The sequence below is a fragment of the Mastigoproctus giganteus genome, chromosome 4, assembly GCF_048544385.1.
Source record: "Mastigoproctus giganteus isolate SK-2022 chromosome 4, ASM4854438v1, whole genome shotgun sequence".
In the NCBI taxonomy this organism is placed as follows: Eukaryota; Metazoa; Arthropoda; class Arachnida; order Uropygi; family Thelyphonidae; genus Mastigoproctus; species Mastigoproctus giganteus.
The window spans coordinates 182699306-182713130 of NC_143578.1; the positions used below are offsets into that span (position 1 = coordinate 182699306).

The 13825-nt window shown below is 37.9% G+C and overlaps 1 protein-coding gene across 3 annotated transcripts in view; it reads right to left on the minus strand.

Moving 5' to 3' along the window:
• LOC150087235 (ras-specific guanine nucleotide-releasing factor RalGPS1-like) overlaps positions 1–13825 on the minus strand; it is a 419169-nt gene that overhangs the window by 30849 nt on the left and 374495 nt on the right. The gene's annotated exons all lie outside the window — the stretch shown is intronic.

Genomic DNA, 13825 nt, shown 5'->3' on the forward strand with positions numbered 1-13825 from the left:
GTATTTTAACAGAGGCTTCAAAGACAACGCAGAATAAAATGAAGTCACAGAAACATGTATTTAAATCCTAATCTAAATTTGTTATAATCCACAGGAATACTGAAATTCATTTCAGATGAGATCATTATTCAGTACTTGGCTCTGACTAAAAGCAGTCTTGAAAGGCATTTGTGTCACATATTACTCAAATATAAGCTAGCACTATATATTTATACACATACAAGTATTAACCCCTTCATGGATTATCCCGAGACATCTCGTTTTTAGTTTTAAAAGTTATTTGGAATTACATGAAATATCCCGGGATACAATAATATCTGAAGCAAACAATAATTACCTCCAAAGTTAGGACTGAAACATATTTTCTTAGACATTTATCTGGCTAATTTTGCATTAGCCAGGTAAATCCCGAGATTTCTCAGGATTTTCTTACACCTGGCAGCAGACAACTGACTTTCATTTTATTTATATTATACAGCAACGTCAGAACAGTAGTGTGCATTCCTGTACCACCAGTAAGCAAAATATAATTTGCCATCCTAAATGCAGAATGCTGAACCCATGAAAATAATTCACAAAAACAATATCGAAAAATATTTCGACACCCTCTTGAACTGCAGCCCACAAGCAATGCTTACCTCGCCTATCCACTTGCGGCGGCCGTGTGTCAGAATGTAGTTAGTTTGCGATTATTGCTTATGACGGGAGGTTACTGCTTGTGCGTTCCACTTGATTTTTTAAATTTATTTATATAATGAGTAATGAAGAGTTTTTCTGTTCCTTTCTTTTAGCTCAAGAGCTAATTTATTAAAGAAAATCTGTATAACTTGCACACTTTTTGGCATACGCAAGATAATTCAGGATAGCTCAAATGGGTCAATTACTCCCATGTATTTTCTATGAAAAAATTAATAAAAAAGAAAAAAAAAAAAGAAAAACACTATACAATGAGTATTCGCATGATGCATACTTTTAATCTGAAAAAAAAAAAAAAGTCGATCCGTTACGGCACCGTAACGGATTGACTTTTTTGGACATTTTGAACTTCCTTGAACATTTTCCAGAAAAAAAATGTTCAAGGAAGGGGTTAAACAAGTTGGAACCCCAAAAGACAAGACAATCAGCACGTTGTGGCAGATAAAATAAACGTACACTGAAGATGGCTATTTCACTGTGCTCTTCTTTTTCATTGAATGCTTCCTTCTCAAAGTCAGTACAGGCAACCCCAGTATAACACGGTACTTCTTCAACACTGTTTCGTTCTAACACGATTGATAAAGCGAGGCAATCCTCACATAACACTGTACTATATAACACGGTTTTGCTCTAACATGGTTAGAGAATTGTGTAAACCTCCCATAGCACGTTAATTTTGAGCTTTTGTGCAGGGAATAACTTTGCTATTATGATGGATGTAATTTTTCAACATTTCCATTCTTTTTTTGTGAATCCCTGCTTTTGGCTTGCTAATCGTTATGCAAAAATATTATTGGGAAATCCCCGTGTTAGGTTCTGTGCTAGTTGAACTTGTAGAAAAATAAAAAGATTTCAAACTTTTATTACTACTGGATAATGTGCCAGACCATCCAAAAGATTTAAGTCATCCAAACATCGAAGTAATCTTTCTAACACTTAGTACAACTTCTTTAATAAGATCAAGGCATTATATCTACCTTTGAAACTCATTACATCAGAAAATCGTTACAATGGATTTTGGCAAAAATTGATTCTGAATTGAATTGATGGAAAATTGAAGTGATGGAGGCGTGGAAACATTTTTCAATTGTAGACCGTATCGGAATCATAGCTTTATCGCTCAAAGAAGTAAAACTGTCGACATTAAATGTGTGTTGGAAAAATGTATGGCCAGAGTCAGTTCATTTAGGAAATATGGTCAAACAAACAGAAAACGGAATCCGTGCAATAGTAGAACTTGCTAAGTCAGTAGGAAGGGATGATTACTGAGTCGTGGGGGATAGCACAGTTGGTAGAATCGCCATCATCCCCACCTAGTTCGAATCCATCGATGACGTGAGGAATTTTTATGGGTCTTTTTCACAACATGGCTGAGTTAATCGGTCTCAGGCGAGGACAGCATGGGTCTAAAAAAATAGAAAATCGATCTCATGCAATTTGAGCACATAGAGCAACATAGCCTTAGTCACTGATGCTCCTTAAAAAAAAAAAAAAAAAAATGACCACTGAAGACATTTCAAGAATTACTGGTAGAAAATGAGGCTACGAAGCAGATTTGGTGAAAATGGCATCGGAGGCAAATCAAATCAATTCAGATGATGATAGCGCAAATAAATAATGAACTTCCAAATTTTACACTAAAAAATATACAGAAAGGCATAAAGTTAGCCAAGCAATTAGAATCTTATTTTTTGAATTCAGATTCTTCGACTGAAAGAAGTCCAAAGTTCAAAAGGGAGCTTCAAAAATGCTTAGTTCCATATGGTTGTTATTGTTATTTGGAGCATTAGCAACTAAGGCCATATTGCTCCGGGGATATGTGGTGATCATTTCCTGACCTTTCCGCATCCTCCGTATTTGGTGGTCACGGGCTCGAACCCCGGTCTGGTCAAGAAGCGTGTGCTATGCACTGTTGCTCCTGCCCACCTGGCTACCGAGGCGCTAGTTCCATACAATGAAATTACAAAGATCTATCAAGCAAAAGCAAACAAACCCATATTAATGATTTTTTAAAGAGAAAAGAAGACCCATGATATCTAGAATGTGGTTTTATTGTCAGTTTTGTTAACAAAATGCATTAGCTCTTGGAACGTAACCCCACCTTTTAGTACTGGTTCTTAGCGACGTATAACACGGTTTCGCACTACACGAGATTTTATAGGAACATAACTACCGTGTTATACAAGGGTTACCTGTACTACATTAGTAATTATATATGTTTCTAAATTCACCAAATCTATATCATTGTGTGTATAGGATGTGTGTATGTGTATACAGGGTGTCTCAAAAATATTGGTACAAACGTTTAGAGGAGGTAGGTAACATCTAAAGGAATGTGAATCGCATAGGAACCCATAACCGGAAAAGTCACCATAAGTCGGTAATCGGCACGGTAGTCGCCACACAAAGAGCATGCATCGATATACAAACTGCCACATGCACCTAGTGTATGGATTAGCAGAGGGCAATGGACGAGCCACTCAACGAATTTATGGAGAACGCTTTCCTGACAGACATGTACCGGACCACCGTTTGTTTTGTGCTTGTGCATCAAAATTTGTGCGATTATGGGTCATTTAGAGGTAACAGGAATAGTGCGGGCAGACCACATTCAACGTGTACACCCGCCATGGAAGAAAGTGTGTTGAATGCTATCCAGAATAATCCTTCTACCGGCACACGTGCCATTGCCTCAGCCTTAGGAGTGTCTCGTTGCAGTGTACAGCGTGTCTAGCAAGACGATTCCTTACACCCCTTTCATCTCCAAGGGTTCAGTTACTGCTCCCCCAAGATCAACCTGCACATGTGGCTTTTGCGCAGTGGTTTCTCCAAGAAAGTGTTCAAGACTTGAATTTTCCAGCCTATGTTTTGGTCACAGATGAGGCTTATTTCACCCGGGAAGGCTTATTCAATTAGCACAATGCTCATGTGTGGGCTCACGACAACCCACAGGGTGTGCACTCCCATGTGGCACAACATCGCTTCGCAATAAATGTGTGGGCAGGTATGGTTGGTGACTGCTTAGTCGGCCCATACCTGTTACCATCCCGCATGAACTCCCCTAAATATCGGATCTTTCTTGAACAAGTTCTACCAGGGTTACTTGATGATGTTCCAGCCAATGTGAGATGCAACATTTGGTTTCAACATGATGGGGCACCTGCCCATTATGGAAGGTGTGTTCGCGACCATTTGAACAGGCGTTTTGGGCATCGATGGATTGGCCGTGGTGGACCCGTTGTCTGGCCCCCACGCTCACCTGATTTATCGAGCCTTGATTTCTTTCTCTATGTGTGTGGGGGGGGGGGCCTCAAATCTATCGTGTATGAATCGCCTGTGGAGACGGAAATGGATCTCGTGGCGAGATTTGTCTGCGCTGCTGCTGTCAAAGAAACTCCAGGTGTGTTCGACCGTGTCCGCCAATCCATGCTGCGTCGGTGTCATGCATGCATCGCGTCTCATGGTGGAACCTTCGAGCATCTGTTGTAACATCATGAAATGCATCCATCTTGTACTCCATTGTTAATATTATGTCAAATAAATGTTTGCCACTAATTACTGTCTTGTGTCATTTCTGCTTCTTGTGCCTCTGCTACTACTTTCCCGTGACGATTCCTATGCAATTCACATTCCTTTAGATGTGAATCGCATAGGAATCCGCAACCATATATATATACAAAGGGTACTAGGAAAGTTTTGCAATACAGCTTTGTTTATTTAATTTTTTCAAAGTAATTTCCTCTACATTCAATACACCTCTCCATCCTCCGAAACCAATCTTTAAACCAGTTCTGCCGAGTTTCACTAGCGAGTAAAGCACACTCGTTGTCCCAAGCCCGTAGAAGGTCCTCATCACTGGAAAACCGCCTCCCTTTTAGCTTCATTTTCACATGCGGGAACAGTGCAAAGTCGCAGGGAGCAAGGTCTGGGCTGTAGGGAGGGTGCTTGAGAAGTTTCAGTCCTGTCGTGGTCAAATATTCGGTGCAGGCTTTGGCGCGGTGAGCTGCAGCATTATCGTGATGGAGGTACCAGGTGTCCATTCTTGACTTTGGCCGCAGGTTCTTCATAGATCCAATGACTTTAGGCAGGCATTGTTCAGTATACCACTTAGCTGTGACTGTCTTCTGCGTGTCCAAAACGACACGTTCCACAATTCCACTCGATTTGAAAAATACAGCTATCATTTTCTTCTTTACAGATCGAGATTTTCTGACAATTACGGGTGTGTCGTCATCATCAAAGACCCAAACTTTGTTTTGAGCCTTGGTCGGCAGATCGTAATAGTACAGCCAAGTCTCGTCACCTGTCACGATGTTGTTCACATACCGAGATTGTCCCTTATCAAACTTTTTTAACATCTCCCGGCACCAAGTCACACATCGTGTCATCTGCTCTTCAGTCAGTTGATGCGGCACCCAGAGAGAACAAAGTTTCTTCACGTGCAAATGATCTTGCAGAATCGAACAAATTGCTGGTGCATTTAGGCCCAAAGTATCCTCTATCTGTTGGTAGGTCACTCGCCTGTTTTCGTCAAGCATTTTCCTCACAGCAGTAACGTTTTCCTCAGTAACTGACGTTCGTGGCCTTCCCGGCCTCTCAGAATCCTCCAGAGTGAAATTTCCCCTTTGGAATTCTCTATACCACCTGAATATCGTTGTACGATGTGGACAATCATCATCTAGTGCAAGAGTCATTTCTTCTAAGCACTGGTCTATGGTTAAACCACGCACAAAATTATACCGCAAAGCTGTCCTTATCTCATTTCGTGACCACGATGCCATCGCAGGCACTTTACACTCTCACTACTAATGAATAACTGAGCCCATCGACTTGGCGCGGCGGCTACTATGCACGTATGAACATGTCTCAACATGCAGCAACAAGCAGCTTCCTGTGATTCATTGTTGCGTCATATTGCAAAACTTTCCTAGTACCCTTTGTATATGTATATATAAAATATAGTAGGTAGAACATGCTAACGAGCTTTATGTATAAAATTAAAACTGATGAATATACAGTATACCCTGGGAGCGATATATGTTGTGAAATAAAGGGGGTAAAATGAACAGGAAAATAAAACGATAAGATTTGCACAGATTGAAACAATACCAAATAAATTTTGAAAAAATTTTGAAAGATTTTGAAAAAACGATCAAGGTGGAAATAACATTGCAGTGTCTTTCATAATTTTTGTGTCTTCATCAGATCATCCACCAAAATAATGAAAAAGCCAGCAATGCTCTTACTTCTGTTTCCGACATGCTCTGTATGCATAGGTTCACGTGTGATAAGCCACATGGTAATTTACAATTTTAATTTTAGAATATAATTATACTAAATATTTATACTATTTTATTTTTATTTTATACCTTATTTTAATATATATATATATGCCATGGCTTACTCAGGAAGAATTGCATTGCTACACAAAGTGACTAATGGCGACACACAACTTAAGCTTCCCATCTGCACGTCAACAAAATTCTTTGGAGAGAAATATTTATCAGCTTGGCCTATACTTTTAGTTCTATATAGAGATGGAATACATTTGAACAAAAGTAGTGCAAGGATACTTTCCAATATCAATGAGAAGGACTTAAAGGTTTAAGGAAACAAGCTTAAACAACTTACCTACAGTTAAGTGTTGTCAATAAAATGAGTGAATTTTAACTCCTGGTTAGGAGGACAATGCTGACACAACAGGGCAAACAGAAACATGGTGGAACCCAGAAACAGGTGATGATGAGTTTATTATGGTATGTGCAATGTATTAGGAATAACAGGGAAGATGGAATGGGAAATAGGGTCATGCTCTTTATAAAAAGCAGTTGGAGAACGTCAAATGCTTTTTCAGATAAGCACTTGACGTAAACAGTATAGACGTACTGTCTCTGATACAGATATTTCCATGGGCACTGTTCTTCTGAATTGGCTTCTATAATTCCTGCTCTCTATTTCAAAACAGTCTGAACACGTTCCGCAACCAGCCAACATCCATTTACCATCCAACTTCAAACTCACAGAACCAACTTTTCATCTTCCTCGTTTATTCAATCAACTGTCATTTTCTGGAACAACCTTCTTTCATAAGTATTTCCTGAAAACTACAATCTACAGAAGTTCAAGTCCAATGTCAACAAATATCTTCTTTCGTCTTCTCAACCTCCAACCCAAGCACGGTACAAAGTACTATAGGTTCTAATACCTCTCGTGTTCGGGGTTTACATAAAAAAAAAAAAGATGCAAAAGTTATGCATGCTAGTACAGAATCTGTAAGCTGTGAATGTCGCATTAGTGATTTCAGTTTGTCCCTTATTGATTGGAGTAAGTGAGAGGGGAACTCACCATGGGGAACAAAATTTTTAAGCCAACTAAGTATTCATTATTTGTATTATCTGGTCTAGAATATTCTTACCATTAGTACTTCTCCTAACATGCTAATACAAATAATGATCAGTTGTTAAAAGCAAGGGAATGGGTTTTAATTTCAAGAACAGAAACTATGAGAGCTTAAGTTGCTATTCGGCCTCTATCAATTGGGGAGATAGCAGACAATGCAAATACATTAGAATTATGGAATACTTTTAAAACAATAGTCACAGAAGCCATAAATGCACATACACCATTAAGAAAATACAGAGTGAAGAGGATAATGAGATATATGAATAATAAGCTTACCAGTTTAACAGAGCAGAAAAAGATGTCATGGGAAAGTTACAGAGTGACGAAAGGTACTGAAGCCTACAAAATAGCTGCAAGTTCTGTAATAGTAGCACAGAAAAGGTTAAGTTGGTAAAGGCTGATTATGAGAAATCAATGGCTAAGAAAGCAAGAAATGAGGAAAATAAGTTTCATATAAGTGAACACAACAAAGAAATTAATGAATCAAATCATACTGTTGTGTAATGGGTGTGGGGAAGTCTTAGATAGCCAGCTGATGCTGCTGACAAACTGAACAATATTTGGTATTGTTATTTAGAGACAAAAAATCCTTCATGGTGAGGAGAAACTGTGAGAGGGAAGCTGGAAAACATGAAAATATAAATACTGAAATTACAGAAGACAGCTTATTAGAAATTAGAAGTTATCCTTGGCTTGGAAGAGGTTAGCAAAATCCATGCCAACATAATGGAAAATTCAAATGTTGTGGTCAAATATTTGTATTGTTGCAATCATACTAAGGAAGTATGATTGTGCCGAGTAGTCTCAATGTCACAATCATACTATCTGCAGTAATAACTGGAGGAAGTATGATTGTAACATCATGCTATTCTAAGAACATACTTCCCTAGCATGACAGCAAGAATACAAATATTTGACCACAACATTCCATTACATTTCTATTAACACTTCAGTTACATTCCACTGTTAGGTGCTGCTATAGATATTTTCACATCAAAAACTTTTGAGCCAAAAGGTGAGTACAGCTCCTGGAGTTGATGAAAAAATACAAAGTAATTCTGAGGGAGGCAGCAAGAGAATGCATTGAACCATTAAGATTCATTTTGAACGCATCACTGAACTTGGGAGAGATTGCTTTGGATTGGAGAAGTACTCAACTATCACCGATACATAAAGGAAGTTCTAAGAGCATAGTGAGTAACCATTGACTGGTCAGGATGAAGTCATTGGTAGGGAAGATCATGGAGACATAACCAAAGGCACGATACAGTGTCATTTAGAAAGAAGTGGAATTCTGAAGGAAACAGTGTAGTTTTGTTAAGGAAAAATCATGTTTAATTAACCTGATTAGCTATTTTGACAGTGACTGAACCAGATGTACAAAATTAATTTAAACACCGTTTATTCAGATTTTAGCAAAATATTTGACTCAGTATGGCACAAGAGGGGCAGGAGAGCGAGGTTTTTGATTAATGGTTACTCTTCATATTGGGATAATGTAAGAAGTGGTGTTGCACAAGGATTGGTACTAGGCCACTGTTCCTGATTTTCTTACATGACAATGATGAAGCAATAGAGAGTGTGATGTCAAGGTCGGGAGAGGAATTAATGCTAAATTTCAGAATTAAGGTGACATTGCATTGTGTGTATTATGGTTGCAGTGGTGTGTGTGTGTGTGGGCTGAGATGTTTACATAAGGAAAGCATATCATAGATGTCAACTTTTGACTTTCAAAAAACTGATACCAAATTGTAAGCAGGAAGAAAGTAGATTTTTGGGCCAAACCAGGCAAAAAAAAAAAAAAAAAAAAGAATTTTTGAAGAAAGAACAAGTAAACTGCTTTTATTCAAGCTGTAATAGTACTATCAGTTTGCTTGGTCTGTTTAGGATTGCTTTACTAGAGGTTTGCAATTAAGAAGTTCTTTTTCTTGAATTCATTGATTTGTCTTCTTTCAAAACTTTTGGATAATGAATCAAATTTAAACATTGGTTCAAACTAAGGCGCATTTAGGGCTAGAGCCTCAAGCTGCGAACAAATTTAGACTATGTATATAAAGTGCTTAGCATCATAATACACAGCCATTTCTGAATAAACAGAAAATTTTTAAGGTGGCATCGTTTTAGGTTATATCTCATATTGTGAATGCCTTCACAACGAGTTGCCATGATATTGCACTACTTCGAATAAGTAACGCTTCACCTAAGGAGAAGACTAGTGTTACTTATTCTCAGATAGGTACCACCACCCAGACAGCACTGTTTCAAGGCTATTTGGCCCTTCGTCAGTGAGTGGGTAGGTACCCAAGTGATGCAATGATGGCAAAAACAGTTATGAAGTATAACTCCACAATATGAGAGATGCCTGATGGTGTATGATGTATTTAGACTAAGGCGCATTTAGGGCTAGAGCCTCAAGCTGCGAACAAATTTAGACTATGTATATAAAGTGCTTAGCATCATAATACACAGCCATTTCTGAAAATTTTCTGTTTATTCAGAAATGGCTGTGTATTATGATGCTAAGCACTTTATATACATAGTCTAAATTTGTTCGCAGCTTGAGGCTCTAGCCCTAAATGCGCCTTAGTCTAAATACATCATACACCATCAGGCATCTCTCATATTGTGGAGTTATACTTCATAACTGTTTTTGCCATCATTGCATCACTTGGGTACCTATCCACTCACTGACGAAGGGCCAAATAGCCCTGAAACAGTGCTGTCTGGGTGGTGGTACCTATCTGAGAATAAGTAACACTAGTCTTCTCCTTAGGTGAAGCGTTACTTATTCGAAGTAGTGCAATATCATGGCAACTCGTTGTGAAGGCATTCACAATATGAGATATAACCTAAAACGATGCCACCTTAAAAATTTTCTGTTTATTCAGAAATGGCTGTGTATTATGATGCTAAGCACTTTATATACATAGTCTACATTGGTTCAAATAATTTGACACTGCACACTCTGATTTCTTGTTGTACTTTTAAATTTGGCAACTCTGAAAAGTGATCAAATGGCTTTTCCCACTATTTTTAACATCTTTAAATAGACTTGCCAAAGGATGCTACTGTTCTACCAGTCTAGTTATACATTTAACCAAAGACAGTGCCAATATGTACATTCATGCTTCAAAATCTATTTTACTTTAGTGGCATGCAGCAGTTAAAATTGTTTAAATCTATCTTTCTTTTAAGCACTCCTTTCTAGATAGTAGTAAATTTCCACCAAATATTCATCATTTTTCACAGGAATGTGTGCAGTCCCCTTTCAGCACAAACCGTCACTACCTCTTCTTTCCCTATCCATGCAACTTCACTAACGATGCCTGTTGTTTTTGTTCTCCTACAATCGAATTTCTTTGCTATTTAACTATCAGGAAGCATATTTGAACAACACAACTGCATGATCAGCACAACTGAGAGACAGATTATGTTCTATGACAAGAGATGCAAATAAACATTCGTCACTATGAAATGTTACATCTATTTCTGCCTCCTTTTTTTGTACTGCACACTGTTCTTATGCTTTGTTACCTTTGCCAATTTTACAATATGTGGAAAATCTTTCATATGTCTTCTGAAATTTAACATTGTACTGTGTATTTCTTTAGCATCTTACTGAAAGAGGTTGTTCGTTTGCCTTGCACCACACAAGTACATGAAAACACTGCACAATACAGTGAACAATGTTATCATCCTGCATTACTATTTTGCATTGTTGGCTAGTGCACCTTTTCCTCAGCCAATCTGTAAACCAAAATAAGAATTCACAGAATTTCAATTTTATCATAATTAAATTATTAGTGGGAATTATTTTTTGCAAAAAGAGAAATACAAAGAAATCATTTGTAGCCACTATATTATTATAACAGTGAGACGGATAAGAGGTCAAAAATCAAGTAAAAAAGATGGATTGCAACAGCCATAAATCTGGAAAAATTGGCAGCTATGGCACATCAAAAGATCAGTTGGTCATTGTCATTAAGAAGCTGTCACACTCTTCTTAATGATACTGTTTACCCCTTAAAAATACAAAAGTTTCTTCTTTTTTTTTTTCCCTTGGTACAACTACATAACATTTAGTTGAAGTTTATTTAGTAAACCAATTATTATCCAGCAACACAGACTGATAATTTAAAATGGCAGCACCACTGTACTGTATGACACAGCTTCTTAATTATCATTAAGAAGCTGCATTACACTGTTCTTAATGATACTGTTTACTCTTTAAAAATTTTCAATTTTCTTTTTTTCTTGGTAAAGCTACATAACATTTAGTTATTATTTGGCCAAGGTTTACTCAGTAAACTGATTATTACTGGCAACACAAACTAATGATTTAGTTTGCAAAATGGCAGCACCAATGAATTTTTCGCAAAGTGCCAGTAGATGTCAGGAGAGTATGTACAGACAGTGCAAATTCTAACACATCTGGTGATTTGATTTCGAGGTGGCGAAAGTTACGTGCTGTTGAACTGTTTTGTGAGCTGATACATGCTACAGAGACTGCGAGAGAAATATCAGAGGTTTACAGAGACAAGCATTTAAAAAAAAAACTGAAATTTTCCAGTGGCACAGTAGCAATAAAGAAGGTCAAGAACCTGTGGCCATAATTCATCAAGAAATGGCTTTTCTAAGTCATCAGTGGAGCAAGTATATAAATTTTGAAGGAAATTATTTTGAAAAGGAGAGACCACTGACAAATCGGTGACAAAGAATGAAATTAAAGCGAGTCTGTTCTACAAATGATTTAGAAAGCAAATTTTGGGAAAAAAATAGTTTATTGTATATATTTGAAACACCATAAGTGCTTACTAAAGAAAATGACAGTGTATAATGAAGCTTTTATTCTTCACAGAATGCTAAAAATCTCTGTCACTACTGTTGCACTCATATCTGTTACTAATACTATGGCCTGAACATTTACATTCTTCAAAGAGTGTAACATAGGTGGTAGGTGGTAGATGACTTTCATCAACCGGTGAAATACCACCACTTTGCTTATTGGAGGCTTGACGTGTGAATGAAACCCATGTTTAGTCTCTAGAGCAAAAAGTTTCTGGCATCCCCCTCCCCCCCATACTTTTCCTTCAACCCATGCACAGTACTAAGTACTATAGGTTTTGATACCTTTCGTGTTTGGGGTTTTCATAAAAAAAAAAAAAAAAGAACCCATCTTCAGTGACATCAAGGGTATTGCAGATCCAAAAATCTTGAATTACAACAAATTTCTCATATTTCACTAAGAATTCCCAAGAACTTTTCACCCATTTGCACATTTGTGAAGTTGTGATATCGAGTCACGATTTTGTGTTTCCATTCAGTTGGTTCACTACTGAATGGAAGCACAAAACAACTGAATGAAGGCACCAACTGAATGCCTCAAAGGTATGTTAACTGAGATGTTCAACGGCTACTAGCTAAGACAGAATTACAGCTAACTAAAAATTTAATTCAATAAATGTCTTTTTTTTTTCATTGTCCCCATTAACATGTGATCTAAAACAGTCACCTGGACATTTTGACCTCTCTTTCTCTCTCTCACTATGGCTAGAGATAAAAACATCACTGCATGCACTTAGTATACATTTAGACCATAGGATGCAAGAGAATTTTGAGAAATATTTTCCAATGGAAAAAAGTGCATCTTGTGGTCCAGAAAATAAAGTAAATGAACAACCTGTGTATTTAAACATTTTCTTATGCTTTTTTAACTCCAACTTATAAATTTGTGTGCAAAATTTAAGGACCAGTCCGGTTTTCAGCGGTAGCTTCTCATCGGAATGGCCTAGATATGGGAAAAGCATACCAAAGGAACCTTGTGAGGTACAGAAATGATGAAGGAAACAACATCGACACAACAACGGAAACAAAATGGTACAGAGGGACTTTATTCAAAAATGTCAAAATAGCACTGGCTGCCACGATACAGATGCACTGCTGCCAAAGATGGAACAAAGGGAAGAGGTGGTCCTCAGTAGGAGATATGGCCACCCCTGATGTTGATGCATGCTTTGCACTGCCTGTCCATACTTAGAACAATGTTGTTGATAAGTTCTTTCGGTAACATCATCCATTCCTCTGTCAGTGCCATCTTCAGCTGGTGAACATTTTCTGGTGCGTGTGGACATGCCGCTAGGCGTCTCCCCAGAGCATCCCATATGTGTTCGATGGAATTTAGATCGGGGGGAATGGGCAGGCCAATTCATATGAACAATGTCCTCACTTTCCAAAAGCATATCACAGCTGCAGTGCGATGGGGTGTGGCATTATCATCCATAAACATGAACTCTGAGCCAATGGCACCTCGGAACAGATGCACATGGTGAAGGATTACCTCAGTACAGTACCACCTTCCAGTATCTGGAGTTGTGTATATCCATCCAAGGTAACGCCTCCCCCAGACAAGAACACCTCGACCGCCATATCGATCCCTTTCGGTGATGTTTGCAGGGTGATACCATGTGCCAACCTCTTGCCATATTAGCTGACGTCCAGAATCGCTGCTAAGACTGAATCTACTCTCATCAGTAAAGAGTACCTTAAGTAAAGATTTTGTGGTTGTAAACTTTAGAAATAGTGTTGGACCTTAAGTTTTGCACACCAGTGTATAATCATACTACGTAGGTTTGCTTACCATGTGACTTCAATGTTTACATTTCTATACAGTATTCCTAATCAGTAATAAAATATGATGAAATGCATAAAATATAAACAGAAACCTGAT